Here is a 12,535-nt window from a genome sequence, read left to right as displayed (position 1 = left end):
GGTAATGACAATGTGAACCAAGTACATTTCAATTGTTAAGAAAACCATTATCTTAAAAACTTGAACAAACTGAACATTTTACTGGGGGAAATCAATCACGTTACTTGCCAAGAATATTTTATAATAGAAATAAAGCAGTTTTAGCATTTTCTTAATTTTAAGGAAAATCGCTTCTCTAGAACAGTATAGAATTTTTCCAATTTGTTTTGTGCAAATGTTAAGTAAAGCATAACTGATATTCTTTTCTAACCCACCCCCAATGTTGTTGTTTTAGGGTTTAACGGCATTTTTCAGCACACGATAGGCAATACATGGCGGCCAGTATTAAAGGTGGAGGAAGAACCCGGGAAAACCGTGAAAAGAACTACCGACCCACGAAAAGCTACTGGCAAGCTTTCTCATATACCCACATTGGCTGAATCCAAGACTCGAACCCACACAGAGGTGAAATGGCAGTGATCCGTAACGGAGAGCACTTTAGACCACTCTGGCCCCCCCCCCAATAAAACAGAACCTAAATTTCATGGGATGCAGCTGACATCTAAGCTTACATTCAGATAAATAATGTATACTGTAACTTACTAGCATAGTTTGACGTCCAGCTACTGATATTAATATTTCAAATTTGGAGTTACGTATACCATCCAATGGCCTTCATTAGTTATCTCCTAATCAGATCTGGATTGACGCGAACCTTACCGCAATGTAATCTTGAAATACTAAATAATTATTTTATTTGGTTAATTCTTCCACTGCTTAAAAGCAAATATTTTGCTATAAATATTTGGAATATTTGTTGTAATCAATATTTATTTTTTAACTCCTATTTCCTTCTTTTTAAAATTGAGGCTATCTGAATTTTATATTTCCACTGACAATATTTACAAAGAATTCATTTCTCAATCAAGACAATGTATTTATCATCATATTACCTCAAAAAAAATTCCATATCAATATTATTTTTTTCATTGCAAAGTTTCAATTTTATAGAGGAAAGATCTCAAAATAAGCAATTTAAAAAGTCATCTGCCAACTGAAGTTTTAATACAAGTCAAACGATGTTGTACTATCACTAATGATTAAATTATTAACAATGCAAAAACAATTTGTTTCCTGTCAGCCAACCATCTGTTTTTTGCTGCTGACCCTAGCACTTTTCCCCTCCAAGGGTAGACACAAAAAGTAAATAAAATAAAGCAAAAATTAAAAATTCCCACAATTGATTTGTACATCCAACTGAGCTGGTTTTACACAGTAACTAAAGTGCTTAGTACATTATACTGTACTGTATACTGTACTGAAGGTGTTTTTTTATATATAAAAAACTCACTTAGGTACCCCAATTGTAAAAGTAGTGCAAGTGGAAATATACCTTTTTTTTTGGTTGGCCAAATCAGTTAACTTTATCATTCAATTTAAAAATTGTTTGGGCCTTGCAATTTATTTTGGGATATTAACCATTCAATCTCATAATCAGCAAGTATTTATTTCAATTTATTCATTTATCTATTGTTATCATTAGAATTATTAATATTACTTTTATTATGGTATTGCTAAAAATAATATAATGGTTCTACCATCTCTTTACTTTTAACCAATGTGAAAACACGTCACATACTGAACTTGACAAAATGTTTTTTTAATTTAAGATTAGCAGTTTTAAAAAAAAATTGATTAGACAAGTATTTTCACCTTCACAGCCCTCAATTTTTTTGTTAAAAGTACTTTTGTTCAAGGAGTTTTCATGGCTGTATGAACCATGTTATCAATTAGAATTATGATCAAAATTATAATCGTCAATTTTTTTTACTACAAATTCCATACTGATATCAAATATTTTTTAAAAATTCCACTTAACAATGATTATTACTGAACTAGAAACAACTCTGAATAAACTTTTTTTTTTATTCCATAAAATACATTACCGATCAAAGAGATCTACTAAAATGCAATCCACTGATCATACTAAAAAAGCTTAAATATAGTGAAAACTCTTCAATACCTCGTTTCCTTTTTTTTCCATTTAATTTACCCATATATATTATGGTTATCACCGACTTATTTGGTGAGCACTGATACTCGTTCTTCTCTTATCATCATATTAATCTCTACTGACTATATTTGTAATATTAATCCTTATTCAGGTTACATTCTAGCATGGCCACTTCCCAGATCCCCAATTTAAACACAAGAGGACCATGAATAGCACATTATATATATTGTATGTTTCATGGTTCCTCAAGTAGAAATATTTGTGCAGAAACTTGGTCTTCTTCCAGTCACAGTGACCTTGCCCTCTGACCACCCAAAAGTACATGCCATCATAAAGTTTGGTCCAGGTAAACAGCTATCTTCATCAGTGACCTTCTGACTAAAAAATCACCAGGTTTTTTCATTACTTGATGTGCAAGCCATCCACAATGTTCAGTCCAGGTTTGTCCTGTACAATTTTAGAAACCATATTTATTCTTTCAATAAGTGACAGTAACCTTTTTAGTCTACAATTCAATAGGTACTGCCCTTATCCCATATGCAACCCATCCAAAAAGTATGGTAAACATGGACCATATGTGTTCATGTAGTTGGTGACCATGACCTTTTGACCCCAAAATTCACAGGGTTTATCCATATCTGAAGTGCAAGCTATCCACAAAGCTTGCAAACTTAAGATTGGGAGACCTCAACTTGTGCGGAAATTAAATTGGCAGCTGACAGAAAGATGGATGACAACAACAAAACATACACTCTGCCTTAGAGCAGGCATATTACAAGGGGACTTTTTTCCTTCTGACTATAGATTTATTCAAGAAATAAAGGCTTGAAAAAATAATACGCAACTTTATGCATTTTGTTGACATTTTCAGAAATAAGTGCCAATTTCACAATTGTGCATCCAAAAATATAAACAAATACTGATAATAGTCCCTGTATATTTTGCACAGACCAGATTTTTATTTCAAACAAGGTCCATGTAGAGATTTTTCTTCTCGTTATCCAAATCAATTTTTAATTTAAAACACTTGACAGGCAATGTTGAAATGCATGAAAGAAAGATGATGAGATCAATAATATAATAAAAGTAGGTAAACAAGAGGCAGACAAATATATTACATGCTGTTTCAAGATGGTGCCATGCCAGTTAACAAATACTACAGCAAATAAGGAGGGAATGTTAACTTCCTTGCATACATAGCTTAAATTTTAAAAAAAAATCAACTATTAAAAGGTCAGACTGGATAACTAAAACTATGTTCTTGGAGGACAAATGCCCCAACAAAGTGCCTAAAATAATAAACTTGTGTGAGAATAAATAGCCCCCCCCCTCCTCCTCTCTCTAATGACTGCCCCCTTAAAACTGTTACTTTGTATACAGTATGCAGGGTACACTGTTTTTCTAATTCGTCTTTTATAATTTCAGGAATGAATCCCCTGCATTTAATCCACAGCACAATATCACAAACTGTGCCTCCATTCCCCCCCTCCCCAAGTTTCTTTTGGTTGCAAAAATTCATTACAATTGCCAGTCTTGTCCATCTCTCTTGAAAAATTCCTAACTATTGACAATGGTAGGAACAAGAGTCCCTTGAAAGGTCTGATGCCTTACTATTAAAAATAATTTCCAAAAATTTAAGATAAGACCATCCCTTATAACTAATTAGTGTTGAAACCATGCAAGATATTCTCAAGTGAAAAGATTTTCAAATTAGCCACAATGGTAGCAATATTGGATTTAAAATGGGAGTTTTCATTTATGACAAACTAGACACCATTTGAAGTCATTTGATGAAAACCCCATGTTAATATGACCATTGTCAGAAAAAATGGAGATTTTTTTCAACATGTTCATTGTGTCAGCCATATTTGATCACCAATACTTTCATTAAGAAATAACAATATACTGTAATTAATTAATATTCTGGTGAAGACACCATGCTGACAATCCATTTAAGAGGAGTAACAATAACAAGATTTCAAGATACATGCAATGGTGGCCACAATGGGTGTAAGATGAGCAGAATTTTCATTTAGTACCAACAAGAAATAAAAAAAAAGTCCTCAAGTGAAATACCAATGTTGATAGGACTCCATCATGAGAGGAGTAGTGACATTTTGTAACCAGAACCAACGGACACCATAAGAAATCTGACGAAAACCCCATGATGATGTGACTTTTGTTTCAGAAGGAATAGCAATAACAGGACTTTTATGACAGCTATTGTGGTGGCTATTTTGGATGTCAGATCAACGAGCTTTTTTCGTTTAGAACCAACTAACATCACATGAAGTCTTTCCATGACAACCCCAATCCGAGACTGCATCCATTTTGGTCGAGAAGCAACAAAGATATTCATGACGAACACTGTCTTCTGGTGACAAGCACACATCAATATGTCATTCCGTTCAGGACAGAAGTAATAACAAGATTTCTTTTATGGTTTCCATGATGGCTACAACGAACGTCCAGCACCATTTTTGTTTAGGACACACTAGACATCATAAAAAGTCTTTTAGTGAAACCTTCCATGTTGATACGACCACCCATTCTGGGGATGGTAGTGATAGCAAGATTCTGAGGATGGACAATGTGGCCGCCATATTAAATATCCAAGCAGAACAATTTTTATTTACGACCAACTAGGCATGATGGGAAGGATTTTTAAAAAAATAACCCCATGTTAATAGGACCATCCATCGAGGAGTATCACTAACAATATTTTTAAGATGACTACTGTGGTGGCAAAGCTCCATTTAGGACTAACTAGACCTTGGTTTTGTGTGTGTAAAGTTTCACAGCAATCCTCCAAGTAGTTCAGGAGTAGTGTTTAGCTGGCTAGCTGACATTCATCCCATAAACTCTACTGGTCTAATATGAGTAAATATAAAAACAGTACCAACTTGCAACAAAACAATGTTATCAAAACCTTGATAAAGAATATATGGTACTCCAAGGAATATAAATCTGTACAAAATTAACACCTATAACCCTGAACTCTTTGTCCATCCAAAATTTTCTTGGTGAACATACATATTCTAATCAGCAAAGCAACTGCCCTCAGACTAATCTTGGACACCTGATGAATGACAAATGACATTAGCTGTAATGTCTTGTGATGTTCTAAATAGTTTCAACAATAGTACAGCCACTACAGTCAAAATTAAAAAGTTATCTGAATGTTCTCTGTAATAATTTATATACACACACATGGTTTTCTTTCCATGAATTTACTTGAGCAATTACCTAGCAACATTTTATTTTATATGCCTATGAATCACATTTTTGCTCAATTTTCGTCTCTCACTGATGGAAAAACAAACACAAGCACTGTTCAAGAAATATGCCCACCCTGTTAAACCATACTGTATGTAGGCTATATCAACATCACAGAGCAACCATTAGCCTTGTTAGTGCATGGGAGTGAAACAATTCACACCATCAAGACTGACTTTTTTCCTTAAAGTGGAATCCCATGTCAAAGGCCTACACAAAAACAAATTTTTTCTTGGAGCTAACTCATTAAAACCTTGAGACTCACTTTGCTTCCATCAAAATAAGCTATCAATAAAGGGGCCATCCATTTAGTATGTATGCAAAAATCTGGCAAAGCATGACCCCCACCATACTTTCTTTTACACCCCCCCCCCCGAATTCCATAGAACAGCCTATATTTAATCCACGCAGAAACGATCAAGAATTTATAACATTAATGTGTTTAATAAAACTGATAATCCATCGACACTGAATGTCTGGCTGCATCAAAGAAATAAGCTGCATAACTTTGAAAAGTTTGTCTAGTGTCAGCTAAAATTCAAACGCCGACTGAACCCAGTAGAACAGGTAAGTATTTTACAGTTTATTATCACGGTTTCACCCAACTCCATTTCCTATGCATATGTCAGTAAACCCCCCATACGTAAGCATATGCATTTGGGTTACCCCCCTCATGCATATGTACTACATGGATGGCCCCAAAGACTGCTGAAAGCAAATGGTCCAGGGCACAAGACAAAAGCTGCCATGTTGAAATCATTTTCACATTATAGTTTGCTGAGACTAAGACACTGATCAGATGGTCTATAGCAAACTTGTAGCCATAACAAACCTGCCTTCAAAGTTCAGTCATAGTATATGGTCTGATATGTACAGTGTTTTCTGAAACTGTTGCTAAGGTTGCTTTATTTTACAGAAACTAGTTCCATTGTTTGACACATGTCTTTGACCAATGACCTCAAACTAAAGGTTTCTTCCCTGCTTAAAATGCAAGCCAAGCATTGCATTTTGAGATCCAGTGGTCAACCTCTTATTAGGCCAATACAAGCAAATGAATAACAAGAGACCCTTGAAGGGACCAATAATATACTGTAAAGAAATGAATTTCCATGAATTCAGACCATTTATGCTTTTAATTGCTGAATGCTGAAACTATCCGAGATATTCTCGAGAGAGATTTTCAAATTAGCCACTGCAATATCCATTTGGATGCAAGATTACCAACATCTTTATTACGGACCAACTAGACATCATAATAAATAGCATTTTAGTGAAAACTATATTCATATGACCATCCATTCTGGAGCAGCAATAACAAGAATGTCAAGATGCCACTGTGGCTGCCATATGCAATTCTCAAGTACCACTAGTTTCGTTTTTAAAAACTCAATCTCAATATGATTTCCATTCAGAAGTATTATTAACAAGATTTTCAAGATGGTTGCTATGACAACATGCTGCATGCTAGTCTGGCACAAATTTTATCTTGGAACAACTGGTCATCTTAAGTAGTCATTCAGTAAATCCCCCATGCTGATATTAACATCCATTCAGGAGAATTAGCAAGATGTTCAAAATGGCCCTTCTGGTACCCATACTTGATTCCCAAACTGCACTATTTTCATATAGGGACAACAAGACCCTGGGATGCATGTGTCAAGTGTCAAAGCTAATCCTCCATCGAGTTTTGGATGAGTATTGACAACAAATGCACAGACAAATGACAACTGTCCATTACATAAGCTCTTGTGGTCTATGACCAATATAGCTAAAAGTGAAGTTTTGTCGGTGAATATTGCCCAATATAAAGCTGTCATGCAGAAACAACATTCATTTTATGTCACTGTGACCTGAACCTCAACTGATACATCAATCTGCAGGATCTTTTCTTACCCTAAAAATAAGCCACTCTTGGAGTTTAGTATGTGTTTACTGACCAGATCTATATCTACAGTGTCAGATACAGAGATCTTAACCTCTGACCTTTAAAAATATAGAAAGAAATCTTTCAAGCTTAGTCACAAAACATGAACAAAATTTGGCCATGATACATGCACTGAACATGCATGTGGTAATGAACTTCAGTTATTTTGTGGGATGAAAGTTTAACAAAATCCCCATCTTATGACAGGTGAAGAAAATTTTATCCGAAAAAATGCAAATCTATTTTAACCAAGTTCATTATTTCTTGCACATACTACACCTGATAGGTGGTGCTGTTCTTGCCAATAAGAACACCATTCAATCAAAACATGACATGAAATGATCCTGGCAAAAATGTGGACACAGTGATCAAGGTCTTGTGATGTGTAACTTTGGCTAGTCTTTTAACAATACATCTGCCAAGGTCTGTTATTTTCTAACTTTCTTAATGAACTAAGTTAAAGGAAAGTAAAAGCTGTTTAACCAATACATATGAACTAGCCCACACTAAAACCTAAGAATGTTCTCCTAGCTCAAATTAGTTTAAAAAAACAAACAATACGTCTTGGAAACTGGATACAATTTCATGATTATCAATTTCTGCTACATGGTTTACAATCCATTAATAATTAATATTCCCACAGTAAAGCAGTTTAGAACAAGCCATGAAGCATTCCCAGATATCAATTTGCCACCAAATATTTAACAAAAAGTCTGCAATTTCTTTTCATCAAGCCGATCAGACGCTAAAATGTGAATGCTAGGGAGGCTACAAATTAAAAAAATAATACCCCCCCCAACAACAACTTGAATAAAAATGAACATGCAAAATATGATCAATGTTGGTGCAGACAATTTTTTTAGAACATGTCTTTTGGAATAAGCCTACAAACTGATAAAAAATATCCCGGCTGTTTCTAGTTTGGGATGAGATTTACAAATTTACTCATCTGGAAGCAGGGAAGTCAACAAATACACAATCATGATGGAACATGTCCAAAAAATTTTTTCCACCCAGTTGCTAGTGGAACCAAACACCTCCATGGGAAGCCACCAAAATGATAAATAAAAAATACCGCTAACTATCTTTTCACCATTTCATTAAGCAGGCTTATGCAATGGAAGTATACAATCCAAGGAAAAATATTTTGCCAACTTTATCTCATATCAATTTTACTTACTGTGATAAAATCCAATAACATACACATAATTAATATGCATAGTCTCCTGCCCATAAATAAATTCATCCAAAATCTTGATGACATTAATCATATTCACCGATTTATTAAACAAATATAGCCTACAGAACTGGAGCATTAAACAAATCTGCCAACCTGAGACAAGATCATCTCATTATTATGCACACTTTTGTTTTCTTTTTACAGAACCTGTCTGCGACAATGATGATAATACAATCTTTTTACCAAATTGGTACAAAGTCTTGTCTCTGAAGTGGAAACAAGCCCAGCCAATCTGATACCATATTAGCTCATAAATATGTCGATCTTGCACATCATCAAACTCATCCAACAGCCTTTTTTATAGTTCATTCTGCAAGTATGAGAAAAAGCTGGTCTCAAATATAGCTGTTAAAGTGTTGAAAAGCCCATTCAATCGGGAATAACATCAATGTGAATTGCACCTATAATCATATTCAACCAAGATCCTGATAACTCCAGTCCATTTACCAGATTTGATCACAATCTTTTTTTTTAAGAATAGTTTTAAAATGGAGCAAATCTTATGCAAACACATTTTCACCTCATAAAAAAGCAACGGTCTATCTCACAATATACGAGACAACTTTATTAACAAGTTCAATTAAAATCAGGTTAGGCAAAAACTCAAAAAGTAGAAGCATCAGCCACTCCTATGCAAGATCAAACTCTTTAACACGCAAAAAACTCATTATAAAACTCACTGGCAAACATGACGACATAAAACTATTTCCCAAATTTGTTTAACAAAAAGATACCCATGTGTGCCTGACATTGATAATGAAACCAACAGATGAAAAATATGGCTTCAAGAACATCGAGAAACCATGTCAATTTGGATGAATAATTGTAGGTCACTCATTACCCATCAGTATTCACAGTCTCACTCATTACTGAAATTGTTCACGATCTTTATGGGAAGCATCTATTCCAAATTCGATCAAAGTAAATTGAAAATATGGCTTCAAGAGTAGTAACAAGCTTGACCAATCAGATGCAAGTTTATATCAGTAATGAGTATATATCACCTAATATTATCAAACCCATCCAAGATATTTATAAATTGATACTTCAAGTTGGATCGAAATCAGATCACAAATATGGCTTCCAGAGCACTAACAACTCCAGTCAATCAGATGCAAAATCAATTTATTAATGTGGTCATCTTAATTGTTATTAAGCTTGATCAATACCTTGAAGACGTAAGGATATATTCCAAATTTGATCAAAACAAAATCAGAAATCTAGCTTCCAGAGTAATAAACAAGGTCAGCTAATCATTAATAAGCATGGATCTCACACATTGCGATAAATGTCCTAGATTTTGATGATATAAGCTTATGAGTGGAGTCTTTTTAAAATCAGCTCAGAAATATGGCTTCAAGATGGGTAACAAAATCATCATTTGTGTGTGAGGATATGTTGTTACAGAGTGTATCCAAGATTTTAACGAAATAAGAAAAAATTCAAAATTTTATCTGACATATGGTCTCCAAAGTAGCAACAAGCTCATCCAATCAGAACAAAGAAATAATATTATTAAACCAAAAATATAATTGTAGGTCACTCATTACCCAACTGAGATGAAATCTGTATATAATTAGGCAATCAAACCTCAAGTGGTAACAAATAAAAGTTGGACAGAATACAGGCCCAATGCAGACCATAACAAAAGCTCACTAAACCTAATGACCAGGTGAGCTAATGACAATATTCATAAAAAACATCAAGAAACATCCCACAACATTTCATAAAACTGATCCAGCCATTTTGATAAGCATAAAAAAACCCTCTTCTAATGAAGTTAAAATGACAAACTGCCAGACTCCAAATCTTTTACCATTACAGCATTTAATTAATACTTGCATATTTGAAATTCTTTAACAATTGCCTTGTTACAAGCCATGGGCCAAAATCCACCACTTTCTCTTATAAAAGTGCCTGCCTGTGACAAGATTTCCTCATTTGTCACAAATAATCAGCAACACAATGTAACAACAGCTTACAGATCAATGAAAGTGCCCTTTGTATTAATCGATAAGTGACAGTGTTTGGAAGAGAATCTGTGGTTCATTCAAACTGCACAAAAATGTCATGCAGACAATTTTACATGCACTGGTGAAGCAGGTCAATGTATATTAATGGAAAATTGGAAAATAACAAATTCTTAATGAATAAAGTTACAGGTTAAAAAAAAACATTAACATAGATTGCTGCTCATTGCTTTTGACAGTACATCTTTTGACCAATTCAAAGGGAACTGTGTGTGAATTAGGTAATCACACCCATTGTAAAGTTGGTCTGATTTAAAGATTAACAGGGTATGCTGTACAGCAGTTTGGTTACAATTTAAAACTGTTTAAATATTACTGATCAGAGCAGAGATAATGACACCTACTCATTAAGCATACCATACAAATATTTTATGACACTTAGCCCCCATGTAAAATAATCATAATTGTTTAGTGTTTAAAGTTTAATGAAAAACACTGAAATCACAACTTTAATTGTATATAGTGTTACTCAGCTATGTGATGGCCATTTTGCCATATGTTCAAGTGACAGTTCTGGTCTACAGGTATTGCCACAAGTTTGGGGTTGAGTGATCTATTATGATTCATTAATTGGTATTATTCACATATTTTTGTATTTAAAAAGTGTGATCCCTAGATTCATTAATTGGTATTATTCACATATTTTTGCTTTTAAAAAGTGTGATCCCTCACATAAAAGTTTTGTATGGAAATCAGACTGAGAATAAGTAGTGTAAATTAACACTGCACAATTATATAAATAATAAAATCAGTGAATGCCATCCATTTTTTTAAATTTACAAAATAATAATAACAACAACTTTCAGCATTATCTTTCTGGGCAAGTCCAGCTGAAAATTAAAATTTGTTCAGAGAAGAAAGAAAGATGAATCCAATTATCATGCATTTGAAATCATTTGATGATTAAAAAATATACAAATTTTTATATAAAAGGAACAAATACTTGATTCAATCCTGACTCGCACACATATCTTCGTAATGATCTGCTTTACTACACTGATTGTTACTGTGATGAAATTACAGCGGAAAATGATATTAGAATTGATAATAACATCAGTGATCCCTTGGCAGATTTACAGCATTCATGCAGCGGTCCCAGTCACGTGATCACTATGGGCGCATGCAGCCAAGTAAACGGCATTTGACGTCATCATGGATAGAGCCGTTTCGGTTCCGTCAAAAGAATCCAATAATAAACATTCCTTTTGATTATCATACACAATTTTAATCCTGCAAACAATCCATTTTATTTATTTATAGAATAGCATGTATTTGCAAAATAAATAAAAATGCAAGTTTAACTCAACTGTAATAAAGCAAGTCAAATAAAAGGCGGAATTTCCAAAATGGCGGACTGGCATGGCACCATCAGAACAAATGTTAACAAATAAATGCGCAGTCTGTATCTGGTATATAGCAGACATCCTACCTGTTTGTCCTAATATATTCTGCCTCTTGTGTACCTTAGAAAAGAGAGAATTGAGTAAAGAGTAACAAAGATACACAAATCCTCATGAAATTTGGCTCATTTCATCAACGCATTATATTTCTGCGTTCCAAAATGGATTCGTGCATCATCGTGCACTTACACTGCACTGCAATCCTCAGTCCTTGGTGGCTTTATCTCAGCCAGCTATTATATGCTTATGCCTGAGTAAAATTATTAATATATGCAATATTTGAAAATTTGCATCAAAGTCGAAGTATCTTATGCCGACATCTGCTCAGCCATCAATTTCACGATTACAAGTTGGCCGGACACTTCTTCGTAATTATATCCACGTAAATCTTCTTATTTTATCAATTATCTTTTATAAGAATGCTTTTATAGTACATTAAACGATTATTTTGCTGCGTTAAGTAAAGTAAAATTTTAAGAAGGTGCAGCTTTAGCCTATTTCCTAATAATGCCTTGTCAACCCAAGTTTGCTTACAACTCGCTCGCGATGTGCTAGTGTGACGTCAATAGCTGGATCGGAATGTAGACATGAATGGAAAATCGGATTTCAGTACACACAAGTAAAGGACCAAGATTGTAGGTTTACAAAATTATATTCCAAGTAAAATACTTT

The 12,535-nt window shown here is 34.0% G+C and overlaps 1 protein-coding gene across 4 annotated transcripts in view; it reads right to left on the bottom strand.

Annotated features, from left to right (window-relative positions):
• LOC149778764 (serine/threonine-protein phosphatase 1 regulatory subunit 10-like) overlaps positions 1-12,443 on the bottom strand; it is a 62,048-nt gene extending 49,605 nt beyond the window's left edge. For 2 of the 4 annotated variants that reach the window (XM_089939514.1, XM_089939516.1), the window contains exon 1: positions 12,398-12,443. The gene's annotated coding sequence lies outside the window, so the exon portion shown is untranslated. Of the gene's footprint in view, positions 1-12,052 lie in introns of all 4 variants that reach the window. The other 2 variants (XM_089939512.1, XM_089939515.1) reach the window with 1 other exon arrangement.
• Positions 12,444-12,535: the final 92 nt, after the last annotated feature.

This window comes from Sinohyriopsis cumingii, chromosome 17, assembly GCF_028554795.1.
Source record: "Sinohyriopsis cumingii isolate HCF-2022 chromosome 17, ASM2855479v2, whole genome shotgun sequence".
Classification (NCBI taxonomy): domain Eukaryota; kingdom Metazoa; phylum Mollusca; class Bivalvia; order Unionida; family Unionidae; genus Sinohyriopsis; species Sinohyriopsis cumingii.
Note: the sequence above shows the minus strand (reverse complement) of the source record. Positions and strands in the feature narration are given on the sequence as shown.